Below are 14,835 nucleotides of genomic sequence, written 5' to 3'. Positions count from 1 at the left end.
ACCCATCCACCCCGCCCCCCCCCAACCTTAGGCTGTCTCCTCCAACCTACCTAGCTCTAACTTTTAACAGATGATTCCAGCCCCTGGGATATGGTACCAAGATGTGTATTTCTTCTGTTCCTCCAGTGTTAATGGTGGCAGTAGCTTCTTGCTATTGCTCATCTCTGGGCTACTTTACTATTTGTTTCACTTGTTATCTCTGCCAACACCTATGTAAACAATTCTTTGAATTAAATGTCCTCTGTTTTAAATACTTAGAATGTTTTCTGTTTTCCAAGATTCAGAGGGTAACCTCCAAGTTCCAAGGGGGTATTTCCCTCATGTCCCACCACATGACCTATTATCTTGGAAAGCAGTGCTTTTTGCACTTTTCCTCTGAGGGTTCCAGGCAACTTTGACAATTCATTTGTTACCCTCATTCTTCTAGGTATAGGGTCAAAATCTAATGTGGTCATCTTTGCTCGAAATGCCCTTTAACTCTTGTGCGATATCTTAAACATTCATAATGTTTGCAATCTACTGCATAGTATGTCTATGCTATCCATTTCTTCTCAAGATATTTCATGCATAAAATGTATTTTATTTATTTATTTTAAGATATTTTATTGATTATGCCATTACAGTTGTCCCATTCCCCCCTTCACTCCCCTCCACCCTGCACACCCCTCCCCCACCATTTCCCCCTCTTCTTTCATGTCCATGTGTCACAAGTTCTTTAGATTCTGTACTTCCCATACTATTCTTGCCCTCCCTCTGTCTATTTTCTACCTACTGTCTATGCTACTTATTCTCTGTACCTTCTCCCCCCTTCTCCTCTTCCCACTCCCCTGTTATTAACCTTCTATGTGATCTCCATTTCTATGTTTCCCCTCCCGATCTAGCTGTCCTCTTAGTTTGCTTTTGTTTTAGATGTGGTTGTTAATAACTGTGAGTTTGCTGGCCTTTCACTGTTCATTTTTTTATCTTCTTTTTCTTAGGTAAGCCCCTTTAACATTTCATATAGTAAGGGCTTGGTGATGATGAACTCCTTGAATTTGACCTTATTTGAGAAGCACTTTATCTGTCCTTCCATTCTAAATGAGAGTTTTGCTGGATAGAACAATCTTGGATGTAGGTCTTTGGATTTCATGACTTGGAATACTTCTTTCCAGCCCCTTCTTGCCTGGAAGGTCTCTTTCGAGAAATCTGCTGACAGTCTGATGGGCACTCCTTTGTAGGTGACTGACCCCTTATCTCTTGCTGCTTCTAGAATTCTCTCCTTCATTTTAATCTTGGCTAATGTAGTTATGATGTGCCTTGGTTGTGTTCCTTCTTGGATCCAACTTCTTTGGGACTCTCTGAGCTTCCTGGATTTCCTGGAAGTCTATTTCCTTTGCCAGACTGAGAAAGTTCTCCTTTATTATTTGTTCAAATGTTTTCCACTCGTGGCTGTTCCTCTTCCCCTTCTGGTACCCCTATAATTTGGATGTTGGAACATTTAAAGATGTCCTGGAGGTTCCTAGGCCTCTCCTCATTTTTTTTGAAATCTTGTTTCTTCCTTCTTTTCTGTTTGGTTGTTTCTTTCTTCCTTCTGGTCCACTCCCTTGATTTGAGTCTCAGTTTCCTTTCCATCACTATTGGTTTCCTGTGCATTTCCCTTCACTTCAATCAGTTTAGCCTTCATATGTTCCTCTAATTTGTGGCTAAAATCAACCAGTTCTGTGAGCATCCTGATCACCAGTGTTTTGAACTGTGTATCTGAAAGGTTGGCTATTTCTTGGTCACTTAGAATTATAGGCTCTGGGGCTTTGAGCTGTTCTTGAATCATAATGTTTGGTCTGTTTGTACCTGTTATGTATAAGGGGCGGAGTCTTAGGTGTTCACCAGGGCCTGGTGAACCGGTAGCTGGGTTGTGACACTGGTTGTGGGGGCGGGGTCAGAGAGGGGAAAAAATGGTGCTTTGCTTCACTCTGCTCTCTCTCAGATTTCTGTCCCCTCTGCAGCTTCCCACAAGCAAATTGGTCACCTCTGGTGCTGGTTCCCAGGTATGTGGGCCCGTGTACTCTCCAGGACCCTGTGGGTCTCTCCAACGAACTCTCTGTGAGTATGGGAGCCTCTCCCAGCCACTCGACCCCGAGAAATTCTTTCCAGTTGGTGCTTTCAGGCTCTAATTCCCGTTGCTGGGGCCCTACCCCAAGCAGTCTATCTCACTGTTTGCTCCTTTGCTTGGTTTATCGGTCTGGCTGGGTGGTTCATTGTTGTTGGACTTTTGTACAGTTCAATTTTCACTGTTTTGGCTGCATTTTTGTTTCTAAAACTTTACTGTCTTTAAATTTAGTTGTGGGATGGGGCACAGTGTTTCCACCTATGCCTCCATCTTGGCCGGAAGTCTATTTTATTTATTTTTAAAAAGGTAATAAATATACATGGTGCAAAATTAGAAAAGCACAGTAGAGTATGTTCCCCAGCCATACCCCTGTTACCAGTTTCTTGCCTGTCCTTCCAGAGAGACACTACGCAAATGCAAACACAAACCTGTGTTCTGGTTCCATTTTACAAATGCATAGTACTTCATTGTATGGCTATACCTCAATTTATTAACCTGTTGATGAACACTTAAATTGTTTCCTGTTTTTTACTATTACAATAACGTCGCAGTACATAGTTAATTGGCACAAATGCAAGTACATTTGTAGGATAAATTTCCAGAAGTAAAATTACTAGGTTAAAGAGCTTTGCTTTTGTAATTTTGAAAAATACTGGCAAATTGCCCTCTGTTGTATTTGAGAGTGATTTTTCATCTTTTCAATGATAGGTTAAAAATGGCAGGTACTGTAATGATAGGTATTATAACTTTACTTCTCTTATGAATAAAGTTGAGCATTTCGTAATATGTTTAAGAGCCTTAAAGAGTCTGTTATACTATTCTATGTAGACTGCCTTTCATGCCATTTGCCCCTTTGTCTATTGTATTAGTCTCATCCTTCTCTTTTTGATTTGTAGAGAACTCTATATATATTAAGGAAATTCACTTTTCCTGTAATATGAATTGCAAATGTTTTTCCATTTTGTTATTTGTCTTTGGTTGTATTTTGGGTGATTTTTATCATGAAAAAATTTCAAATTTTTGTGTTGGTAAAACTTAATCAATTATTTTACAACTTCTGCATTTTATGTCATACTTAGAGCACCTTCCCCTCTATGAGCTTCTTAAAAATTCTGTCATTTTTTCTAGTTCTTTTATCATATCATTTTCCATATTTATATCTTTAATTATATGAAATTTATTTTTTAAAGATTTTATTTATTTTAGAGAGGGGGGAAGGGAGGGAGAAAGAGAGGGAAAGAAATGTCAATGTGTGAGAGAACCATCAATTGGCTGCCTCTCACACACCCACAACCAGGGAAGGCATGTGCCCTGACTGGGAATTGAACCGGTGACCTTTCAGATTGCAGGCCGGTGCTCAACCCACTGAGGCACACCAGTGGATTCTCTCTCTCTCTCTGTCTCCCTACCTCTCTCTCTATGGCTTCGTCTTGACCTTGCTGAAGACACAGTTGGACTTTTTTCATAGTGGGACAGATGGAGATAGGACAGAGAGTCATCCTTCCACCAAAATAAACCTTGCCACACCACAATCTCTCATGCATGGATTGATGCAATGTTTTTCTCTCAATCCCTTGAAAGAGCCCCACTTCCACCGGCAACAATCCCAGTACCAGTTGTTGGATAATCCATCATTTTTATTACTAATGTGAAATGCTACTTTTATCATCTACTAATTTCTTCTATAAATTCTCTTCATTTCTGGGATTTTTGTCTGTTCCATTGGTTTGTCTATTAATGTGCTTTGGCAAGAAAAAATTCTGAGATGTTCTAAGTTAAAATTATAGTGGCTGGAGAGTGAGAGAAAGAGACAGAACAGTTAGCCTATTAATAGCTGTGGGTCAGCTCTAACAAAAGACTGCCCACATTTCTGTATATCTGTTGGAATTTTTGGTTAGTTTCCAGGTGGCAGTTTAGATATTATCTGAGAGAACCACCAAGGCACCGTCAGACCCCAGGAGTCTCTGCTTCTCATTTACACATGAAGTTTCCAACCTGCTGCCCACAGCTCGCCCACAGGAGTGGACACTTCTTCCTTGCTGGCTCAGCACCTATCCCAGAGCTGGCATCACTTCACCTTCTCCCATCCCCTTTGCCTATAGCTAATGTAAATCTCTTCAGAATAGCCTATATCCCTCTTCCCCCTACATGATGTATAAACATTCTTACAAAACTCTGGATCTACAGACATGTCTTTTCCACCTGGCCAAGCTGCTGGAGCTTTAGGCTCCAGGCCCCAAGACCAGTTTTCTTTTTTTGCTATCAGTGGCCTAATAAACCCATTCTTTAAAAAAAAAAAAAAAGTCTTTCAGGCCCTGACCGGTGTGGCTCAGTTGGTTGGTTTGCCCAAACCAACTGAGTGTGACAGTAAAGCAAAAGGTCACAGTTCGATTCCCGGTCAGAGCACACGCCTGGGCTGTGGGTTCATACAGTCCCAGTGAGGGCATGGTCAGGGCACATGCCAGAGGAAACCGATCTATGTTTCTCTCTCACACCGATGTTTCTCTCCCTCCCTTTCCATCTCTCAAAAAATAAATTTAAAAAATCTTTTAAAAAAATAGCCCTGGCTGGTGTGGCTTAACGGGTTGAGTGCCAGCCTGTGAATAGAAGTGTTGCCAGTTCGATTCCCAGTCAGGGCACACGCCTGGGTTGTGGGCCAAGTTCCCGGTTGGGAGCATATGAGAGGCAACCGATCAATGTTTCTCTCTCTCCCTTCCCCTCTCTCTGGAAATGAATAAATAAAGTCTTTTTAAAAAGTTTAAAAAGTCCTTCAACCATGGATGTGAACATTTTTGTATAACAGCCTCTACCAACTGTTTTGTTAGAGTTCCTGTCTTACCTATGGTTATTTTAATATAAAGTGTATTTCAATTACCCAGCTAAATTGCTTAACTTTATTCCTTTCTTAGGAAGATATTCCATCAGGGACTCATGTGGTACATTTGCCATGTGGTTTGTCACACCCTCTGGTACACTGCTGCACATCCCTGCAGGGTAGAGTTGGCAGCTGAATACATGATGCCCAGTTACGTTTGAACTTCAGATAAACAATGAATAATTTTAGTAGAAATGATAATTTAGTAAAATTATTGTTTTATTAATATTTTAAAATAATTTTAGTATCTCCCATGCATTTTTCCCATTTCTAAAAACGCTACTAGCGGGTACTTATTAAAAATAATTCTTTTAGGAGCATGTGACAAAACCAACTCAAATTAGATTAAGCACATGGGGGATGTAGAGGCCCAGAAAGGTGAGACATGAAGGGTGGATTTATCTTCAGTTATGGTCTCAAATAATGTTACTCTGTCTCTTCTCTCTCCATCTCTCATCTTCCTGTCTGCTTCTCTTTACACATTGACCTCAGCCTCTCACATTGCAGCCTGGCTTCCTCCGTGCAACCAGGTAAGACAGCCTCAACTATCTCCAACGTTCCATTCTTCCAGCACCGCAATGCCAAACATTAGAAAGGGGCCTGAAGTGCCAGGCTTGGGTAGCAAGTCCTCCCTGGGCAGGGGTGAGTGGGAAATCGTAACTGACAACACACTCAGACCCCAGGTAATAAGAGTGGAGTACAGCAGTGTTGGTGGAGTACTGCTTTCAGAGAACAGGTAAAGAAGAGCATTCTGGGACAAAAAAGGCATGTGCGCCTGCCATCATTAGTCATACTTAACAAAGATTGTGGAGCCCAGCTGAAAGGTAACGCCAATGTAAGGTAGCAATTTTTATTGTTTTCACCAAAAGGATTTGCTTTCTTAGTGCCTAAGTAACATATACCTCCCCTCAATTCTCCCATATTTTTCACCAATGCTAAGGCACAGAAAGTAATACTCAATTATTCAATATTTATTTGCAAACATTTACTGAGCACCCATTTAGTGTTCAGGCCAGTGTTGGCTATTGTCAATGGAAAATGAGTAACATACCATGCCCACCACCATCAAGTTTGGTATAAGAGATAAACATTTAAACAAAGAAGCATAGCATTATATGGCAAGAACTATGATAAGACAACTTCATCAAGAAATAATACTGTGTAGTTGTAATGAGCACAGCTTTAGATCTAAAATGCCTGTGTTTGAGTCCCAGTATCACAAGCTATTGCTTTAACCTTGGGGAACTTGCTAAACTTCTTTGTGTTTCAGTTTCCTCATCTGTAAAACGGGGATGATAATAGTATCTACTTCATAGAGTTGCCAGTGAAAATGAGGCCCTTTCATGGAGCCACAAAGAAAGCATTCCAGGGACCCACGTATGGGAGAATAAAGCTGAGTGGTAAGGTTTACTGTAGGAGCAAATTCAAAGGAGCACCCTGGGTTCAGCCCCAGCGCCTCACCTTCGTCCATCCTGTTATGGAAAAAGTTCAGCCTTATTTTCATCGTGCACAGAAATAGAGCCAATGTCCAGAAATTCTGTGCCATTGATTTAGTTCCTGCCTGTCCCCATCTCTCTAACATAGTCTGTTCCCAGCTGTGCTTTGTCTGGCACTGTGCCCAGGTCCGCACTTGGAGCCTGCGCGTGTGCCGAGCCCCAGACAGCTGCTCAGCTCACATGGCTGCTGTGGAGAGAGAACTCATGAATAAATGGCCATGTGTTACCAGATGAGAGGGTGAGAGGGTGAGAGAGAAAGAGAGAGAGTGAACTGGTTCACCTTTGTTAGGCTGATTATATTATCTCGCGCTTGAGAAGGAAGGACCAGGTGCTCTCTCAAACTAACCAAGCAGCTTTCCAATCCTTTGCATGCTGGAATTGGATCCTTCCTCTACCCAATCATTTCCTACATCTTCCAGAGTTCTGTGTCCCTTATCCAATAAGATCCTTTCCTCAGGCTGGACAGATGAGCCTTTTCGGTCATGATCTTGGCTCCTACTGTGAACACATCATAGTAGAAGCTCTTCCCCCTTTGTCATCTTGGCTTCTACTGGACATGTACCCAGCAGAGGAATTTCTCTTGCTGTTTTATCTTTCTCTTTCCTGGCTAGTGACCAGTAAGGATCCTTCCTGCTTACTTTGGGGATCAGGTCCCTGATAAAATTGTCCCCTGGGGAGACTATGAGTGCTGCCACTTCCTAGTAAAACAGTAGGTGTTTTAGTTCAGTGTCCAGTTCAATTCCTCAGTTGATTAGGTTTCTTTATGTTTGATTTCCTTTGCTTCCTTCCTTTATGAATATCCAGCTACCTATGCTAACAATAGAGTCATGGCTATGAGGACTGAATAAGATCTTTCTCAAAAGCACTTAGTACATGGTAAACACACAGAAATTGGTGGATAGTGCTGGCAATTTCAGTTATAAGAATCGATACTAAAAACCCAGGGCTCTTGAATACCACATCCAGGAGTCCTTCCAGACCTCTTCATGGCCACATAAAGGATGAGCTGTAGAAGTCAGAGGCATTTTCCTTCACCCTTCTGAAATGAGACTTGAGCCTCAATTTGCAGACATCATTGACTTCCGACTCTTCTGTCTAGTTGGCACTCCTACAATCCCAGACCTCAGGGCCCTGAAATTCTGGGGAGAGCTGGAACCCCAGAGGTGGACTTGTCCTGCACTCTAACCTGTGCTTCCAGCTCAGAGGGGGCTACCCGCCAACAGATGCCTCACTGGGGAGGGTCACACCATTGTGGCCTTATCCCCTAACTTTTCGTTTTGAACTGAGACCTTGATCCCATGAAGTGTACTGAGAAGGCTAAAACTTGATCTTGTATTTGGAAACAACAGCAGGACATAGGGCCAGCTGTAGAAGCTGACACCAGGCTTCCCAGGTGAGTGTGGACATAGCTATGTCTGGAAACTCTTGACTGTGGCTGGTGACAGGAAGGGGAGTCCTTCTAAGGACGTCACCCAATCCTCATCCCACTCTACCCTGCAAGTGAAATCAATGGAAAGGTAACCTATCCGCTGCTTTCCAAGGCCAGAGCCTGGAGGTAGGCTCACCTGAGCAAATGAGAACAAAACTAGGACAACACTGAGAATGTCCATCTGGCACCTACAGGATGGCAGCAAAGCCATTCATTTTGTCTGGTGGAGTAGCGAGAGAAATAAGTATTCATCAGTTCTGCTGTGATCATTTTGCCTCCCTTAGAGGAGACAGAGGGTTCACTGCTGGGAATGGGGAAAAAACAAAGTCCCAGGGCCTGGGTAGCAAGTTCTTTTTTTTTTTAAGTGTTCTTTTAGTTTAAAAAATATTATAATTGACATAGAATGTTATATTAGTTTTAGGGGTACCACATAGTGATTCTACATTTATATACCTTATGATATGAGAGCCACGATATGGTTTCACTCATATATGGAATCTAAAAAAACACAAATTACATAGTTAACAATGGCAAAGACAGGACTTGAACCCAGGATGTCAGTGCTAATGCTCTTTCCATTGAACACACTGCGTGTGCATCTGAGACCTTCGAAATCCCAACCTGAGTGGAATCTGCTTCCAGTAACTCCTGCACTGCAACTCATGAGCTGGAGTTTTTAAAATAAGCACTTCAAATTGTCATACGTAGCCCCCAGCTGGAAGGCCTTCCACATGCAAAGGACAGCTCCACTACAATGTGAATCTTAGTGTACATAATTGATGCTTCAATCCACCTGACTTTAAAAATGATGTTGAATGTGACATTTAACAAGCTCCTACAAAATGATAAAATAACCATAAACTCAACACAAAATACAAAGAAAAAGGAAATAGACATGTCCTTTAAACATATAAAAACATACTCACCCTCACTCATAATAATATCAATTCAAAGTAAATGTCAGTGAGATACTATTATTACCTATCAGATTGGTAAAAATGCAAAAGATTTATAATACTTGTAGATTAGGCACTGAGAAACTATTAGGCAACAGGAACTATCACACATCCCCAGTCTGTATAAATCGGAACAGTTCCTGTTGACAGAAATTTGGCAGTACCTACCAAAATTCCATATGCACATATCCTTTGACTCAGCAACTTTATTTCTAGAAATTTATTCTACAGTTACAGTTGTAGGTGTGCAAAAATAACGTATATACGAGCTTTTTAAGTGAAGCACTGTTTGAATGAGAGAACAAATATCTGGAAGGTTAAATGTTCATCAACAAGGACCTGATTAAATAAATTATGGATATTTGTACTGTGGAATACTACACAGCTGCAGAAAAGAATGAGAAATATCTCTGTGTACCAATTTGGAAAACTGTCCTAAAGATACTATTGAAAAAAGCAAGACACAGAACAGTGTATATAGTAGATACCATTTATATTTTTTAAAAAGGAGGGCAATACTACATATTTGTATTATACTGTGAATGCATTAAAAATTTGTTAAAGGAGCCCTGGCTGGTGTAGCTCAGTGGATTGAGCATGGGCCTGAGAACCAAAGAATCGCGGTTCGAATCCCACTCAGGGCACATGCCTGGGTTGCAGGCCAGGTCACCAGTTGGGGGCGTGTGAGAGGCAACTGATCTCACACAATAACGTTTCTCTCCCTCTCTATCTCCTTCCCTTCCCCTCTCTCTAAAAGTAAATATATAAACTCTTTATAAAATTCTTTTCTTCAAGGAGATGTAAGAAACTAGTAAGAGTGATTATCTGTTGTGGAATTAAAATGGAAGGAAAAAAACTGTATACCTTTTAAAATTGTGATGTTTAAACTTTATGAATTTTTAAATTAAGTAAATGATTGTTTAAAAGAAAATAAAAGAAAAGAATATGGCAGGAGAGGCACACCACAGGTCCTGGCTGTATTGTGGAACTACCTCCTGGAACCATTCCCTGAAAACTGCCTTCTTCAGCACACAGACTCATCATTCAAAGGTGTGATTCAGAAAACATGCAGACTTCCAAACTGGCACCTTGGAATTCACTCTCCCAAATTCTTGCCATTGTGGGAAGGGGCAGGGCTGCTCTGTTGGGTCTGCTCAGATTGCAAGTGATTTCAGCGTTGTTGACTCTAATCCAGGCGCCATGAACTACATGTGAGTTTCATTCAGGCTGAGAGTCCGGAGGCTTAAGTCCTGAGAAACTCAGCCATCACTTTTTTTCCTGACCTTTTGGGTGTCCTTTAAAATACTTCATTTTCTCACCAAAGAATCCTGTTTGGCCTCCAGGCCACCTAAGTTTCAAGAGGAAAAATTTTTTCATTTGATTCCAGCACTAATTTAAAGTACTTGGATTCACAATCTAGATGGAAAGATTTCTTAGGACCCATAAAGCAAAGAGCCATTTAAAAATTGGATAAATTAGACTTTATCAGCATTTTAACTTCTGTTTATGACAATACATGGTTAAGAAAATGAAGAGGAAAGCCATAGACCAAGAGAATATATTTAAAAAATATTTATTTCACAAATGCTTTCATCCAGATTATATTAAAAATGCTTACAAACCAATAAGGGCCAAAAAGAACTTTAATGCGCAAGTGACTTGGACACTCGCAAAAGAAAAAATAAGCTCATAAATAAGTGACCCCAAATGTTACTCATTAGTGAAATGCAAATTAAAGCCACAACAAAGATACCATCACAAACCCACTATATTGGCTAAAATTAAAACGACTGGAAATACCAAATGTTGGCAAGGATGGAGCAACCACAACTCTCATTCATTGCTGACAGGAGTGAAAATGGTACAGCTACTTTGGAAAAACATTTGACGGTTTCTTATGGAGTTTCTTATATACCTATCTTATGACCCAAGAACTTCACTCTTTAGCAATTATTCAAGGAAAATGAAACATATGTCCATACACAGAGTTGTGTAAAAACGTTCAAGGAAGTTTCCTTCACAATAAGCTCAAACTAGAAACAATCCAAGTGTCCATCCCAGAAGAATGATTCAACAAATTCACACAATGGACAACAATAAAACTGACAAACTACTGACACACATGATAACATGAATGAATTTCATAGGTAAAACCATTATGTTAAACGAAAGAAACTGGACACAAAAAGTGCATGCAGTTTTAAAACAAGCAAAACAAATCTGTGGTTGAATGAAACAGAAAAGTGGTTGTGTCTGGGGGTGTCAAATTGTTCACACAGCAGGAATGATGGCAATGTTCTATATTTTGAGAGTAGTACAGGTTACATAAATGTAGGCATTTATCAAACTTCATCAAACTGTGCCCTGAGTGGTATGGCTCAGTGGGTTGGGTATTGTCCCAGACACTGAGAGATCACTGGTTTGAATCCCAATTGGGGCACATGCCTGGGTTGTGGGCCAGGTTCTTGGCTGGGGGTGTGTGTGAGAGGCAACTGTTTGACCTTTCTCTCACACATGGATGTTTCTCCCCCTCTTTTTCTCCTTCCCTCCCCCCCTCTCTAAAAATAACTAAATAAAATCTTAAAATAGAACAACTCATCAAACTGTGTTCTTAAGATTTGTGCATCTCACTGTTCCTCCCCCTACCAAAACAAAAACCTCTTAAATAAAGATTGACTTGTAGTTGGTAGTAGGCTTGAACAAATGAGAAAATATATTGAAAGTAATGGGAACTGGTTTTCTCACAGTTGTACAAAAGGACTTGCAAAAATGGAGAGGGAAACTTACCATGTGATTCTGGATTAGAATTGGAGGTATCAAATATGGCTCGTGGTTTTAAATAAATTTCCTGGCTTTGTCCACTGAGAAAGTTTAGAGAAGCAGTGACATATTAGCTGCAATGAGCATACAGAACAGCTAGATCTTGGTTTCTAAATACCACTCTCCAACTAGGGGAAAGAGGATTTCTTGGAGAGCGGACTTCTTCCGAGGAAGTATAAGATGAACCTGACCTCTCATGCCAGAAATAAGAAACTGCTTGAAGAATATCAAAAGAACACCGAATCCAGCTTGAAGTAGCTCCCACTTCTTTCTGTGTTGTCAAAAGGAAACCAAAACAGTTGAGCGAACACCCAGATCTGGTTTCTGCCATATGAGCTATGTAAAATTGAGCAATTTATTCAAATCCCTTCTACAGACTTCCAGCCAAGATGGGGGAATAGGGAGACATGCTTTGCTTCCTGGCAAAAGTAAAAGAAGGAAAATAACAAGGTTAAAACAAAAAACAACCAGAACTGCCAGAAAATTGAACTGTATGGGGAGTCTGATAACCAAGGACTTAAAGAAGAAACTTTCATCCAGACTGGTAGGAGGGGCAAAGATGGGTACCTGGGTTGGAGAAGCCAGTTGCTGGGGTGGAGGAGGCATGGCGAGGCAGCAGACCAGGTGCAAAGTGGTGGGCTGGCAGAATGGACAGTCCCACATTCTCATGTGGATAAACCAGGAGGGACAACTGGGGAGCGAGACAGACTGCACAACTCAGAGTTCCAGCATAGGAAAAGAAAGCCTCAAAATTTCTGTCTGTAAAACCTGTGTGGTTGTGGTGGCAAGAAAAATGGCCTACCTCATAGGAGAGTTTGTTGGATAGACTCATGGGTCTGAGAATGTACAAAAACTGACCTACCCAGGAAGCAGCACCAGAAGGGCCCAATTCACTTGTGAGCAGTGGAGGAAGTGACTGAAAGTGGGGTGAGAGCTCAGCAAGTAGCACTGTTCCCTTTCTGACCCCTCCCCCAAATACAGCACCACAATGCAACAGCAAAGTGGGTTGCTCCACCCCAGCAAACACCTAAGCCTCCACCCCTTACAATGTAACACGTGCACCAAGACAAAGAAAAATAGCCCAAGTGAAAGAACAGATCAAAACTCCAGAAGAAGAACTAAGTGACCAGGAGATAGCCAACCTATCAGATGCAGAGTTCAAAGCACTGGTAATAAGGATGCTCACAAAAATGATTGTGTACAGACACAAAATGGAGGAAAAAATGAAGGCTATACAAAGTGAAATAAAGAAAAATATACAGGGAACCAACAGTCAAGGGAAGGAAACTGGGACTCAAATCAATGATATGAAGCAGAAGGAAGAAATAAACATTCAACCAGAACAAAATGAAGAAACAAGAATTTTAAAAAGTGAGGAGAGGCTTAAGAACCTCTGGGACAACTTTAAACATTCAACATCTGAATCATAGGGTTATCAGAAGAAGAGGACGAGCAAGAAATCAAAAACTTATTTGAACAAACAATGAAGGAAAACTTCCCCAATGTGGCAAAGGAGATAGACATACAAGTCCAGAAAGCTCAGAGAGTCCCCCCAAAAAACTGGGCCCAAGGAGGAACACACCAAGGCACATCATAATTACATTAGCCAAGAGTAAAGACAAGGAGAGAATCTTCAAAGCAGCAAGAGAAAATGAAACAGTTACCTACAAAGGAGTTCCCATAAGGCTATCTGTGACTTCTCAAAAGAAACCTCACAGGCAAAAAGGGGCTGGAAAGAAGTATTTGAAGTCCTGGAAGGCAAGGACCTATATCCAAGATTATTCTATCCAGCAAAGCTTTCATTTAGAATGGAAGGGCAGATAAAGTGCTTCTCAGATAAGGTCAAATTCAAGGAGTTCATCACCACCAAGCCCATATTCTATGAGATGTTAAAGGGATTTACCTAAGAAAAAGAAGATCAACACTATAAACAGTAAAATGACAACAAACTCAAAGCTATTGATGACCGAACCTAAATAAAACAAAAAACCTAAGCAAACAACTAGAACAGGAACAGAACCACAAAAATGGAGATCACATAGAGGGCTATCAGCAGGGAGGTAAAGGAGGGAGAACAGGGGAAAAGGTACAGAGAATATGAAGCACAATTGGTAGGAAGAACATAGACAGGGGGAGGCTAAGGTCAGTCCTGGAAATGGAGAAGCCAAAGAACTTTTATGTGTGACTCATGGACATGAGCTAAGGGGATGGGGGAATGCTGGTGGGAGTGGGGATGCAGGGCAGAGGGGGAGAAAGGGGTGACCAAACATGGGACAGCTGTAATAGCATAATCAATAAATATACTTAAAAAAATACCCCCCTCTAGGTTTTTTCATTTATCAAATAGATACAGTAACACCACCTAGGGTTGTTGTAGTAAATGAGCACATAATGTAGATAACGTGTAGAGCACAGGGCCTGGTGCATAGCCAATCAGAAATGCCTGTTGTTAGTATTCTGTAACTCTCGTGTCTCTTCTAGTCCTAGGTACATCAGTTCCTGGGCTAGTGGTAGCACTACTCATGTCAAACCTCTCCATGTGCTGCCCATTTGTTCCTTGGTCTCTGCCCACAACATAACACAGATTAATTTCATCAAAAAGAAAGAGCAAGGCTGTAGAGCAGGCCCACATAGCAGGATGTAATATGAAAAGCAATGGGTCATTTTGCAAAATACCCCTGACTGCAGAGGCCTGAGGGCAGTGCAGGCACCCTTGAGCCCTTGGGGGTTGCTAGGATGGCCCTTCTCATTGTTCTAAACACTAGGTGTTGGCAAACTTCCAACAAAGCTGGCTGAATTGCTGTTCTCTCCTCTGGAATTCAGGGGGGAAGGAAGGAGTGGTATCCAAGGAGGGCAGATCTAGCAGCTGTTGGGAGCTCACAACATTCCCCACACTCCATACAGTGGTTCCAGGTGCCCCAGCTAAGGACACTTGGGGCCTCTAGGTGACCTGAAAACAGAACCCTGGGGTCTAAAGACTCATGTATGACCATTTCTTTTCTGCCCGATAGAAATGTCCCTTTCAGCCTGGAAATGGGCCCCTGGGGCCAGAACTGGGGGGCCGACAGCTGACATAGACCACACTCCATTTCCTGTGCATAACCAAGCCAGGATCTGGCCCCACCAACAGAGGGCAGTTTAGTCCAGTTTGTGACCAGAGCTGAGTTTATCGA

Source organism: Sturnira hondurensis, unplaced genomic scaffold, assembly GCF_014824575.4.
Source record: "Sturnira hondurensis isolate 20B ecotype Veracruz unplaced genomic scaffold, ASM1482457v3 Scaffold0007578, whole genome shotgun sequence".
Taxonomy (NCBI): domain Eukaryota; kingdom Metazoa; phylum Chordata; class Mammalia; order Chiroptera; family Phyllostomidae; genus Sturnira; species Sturnira hondurensis.
The sequence above is the reverse complement of the archived record's forward strand: the minus strand, read 5'-3'. Positions refer to the sequence as shown.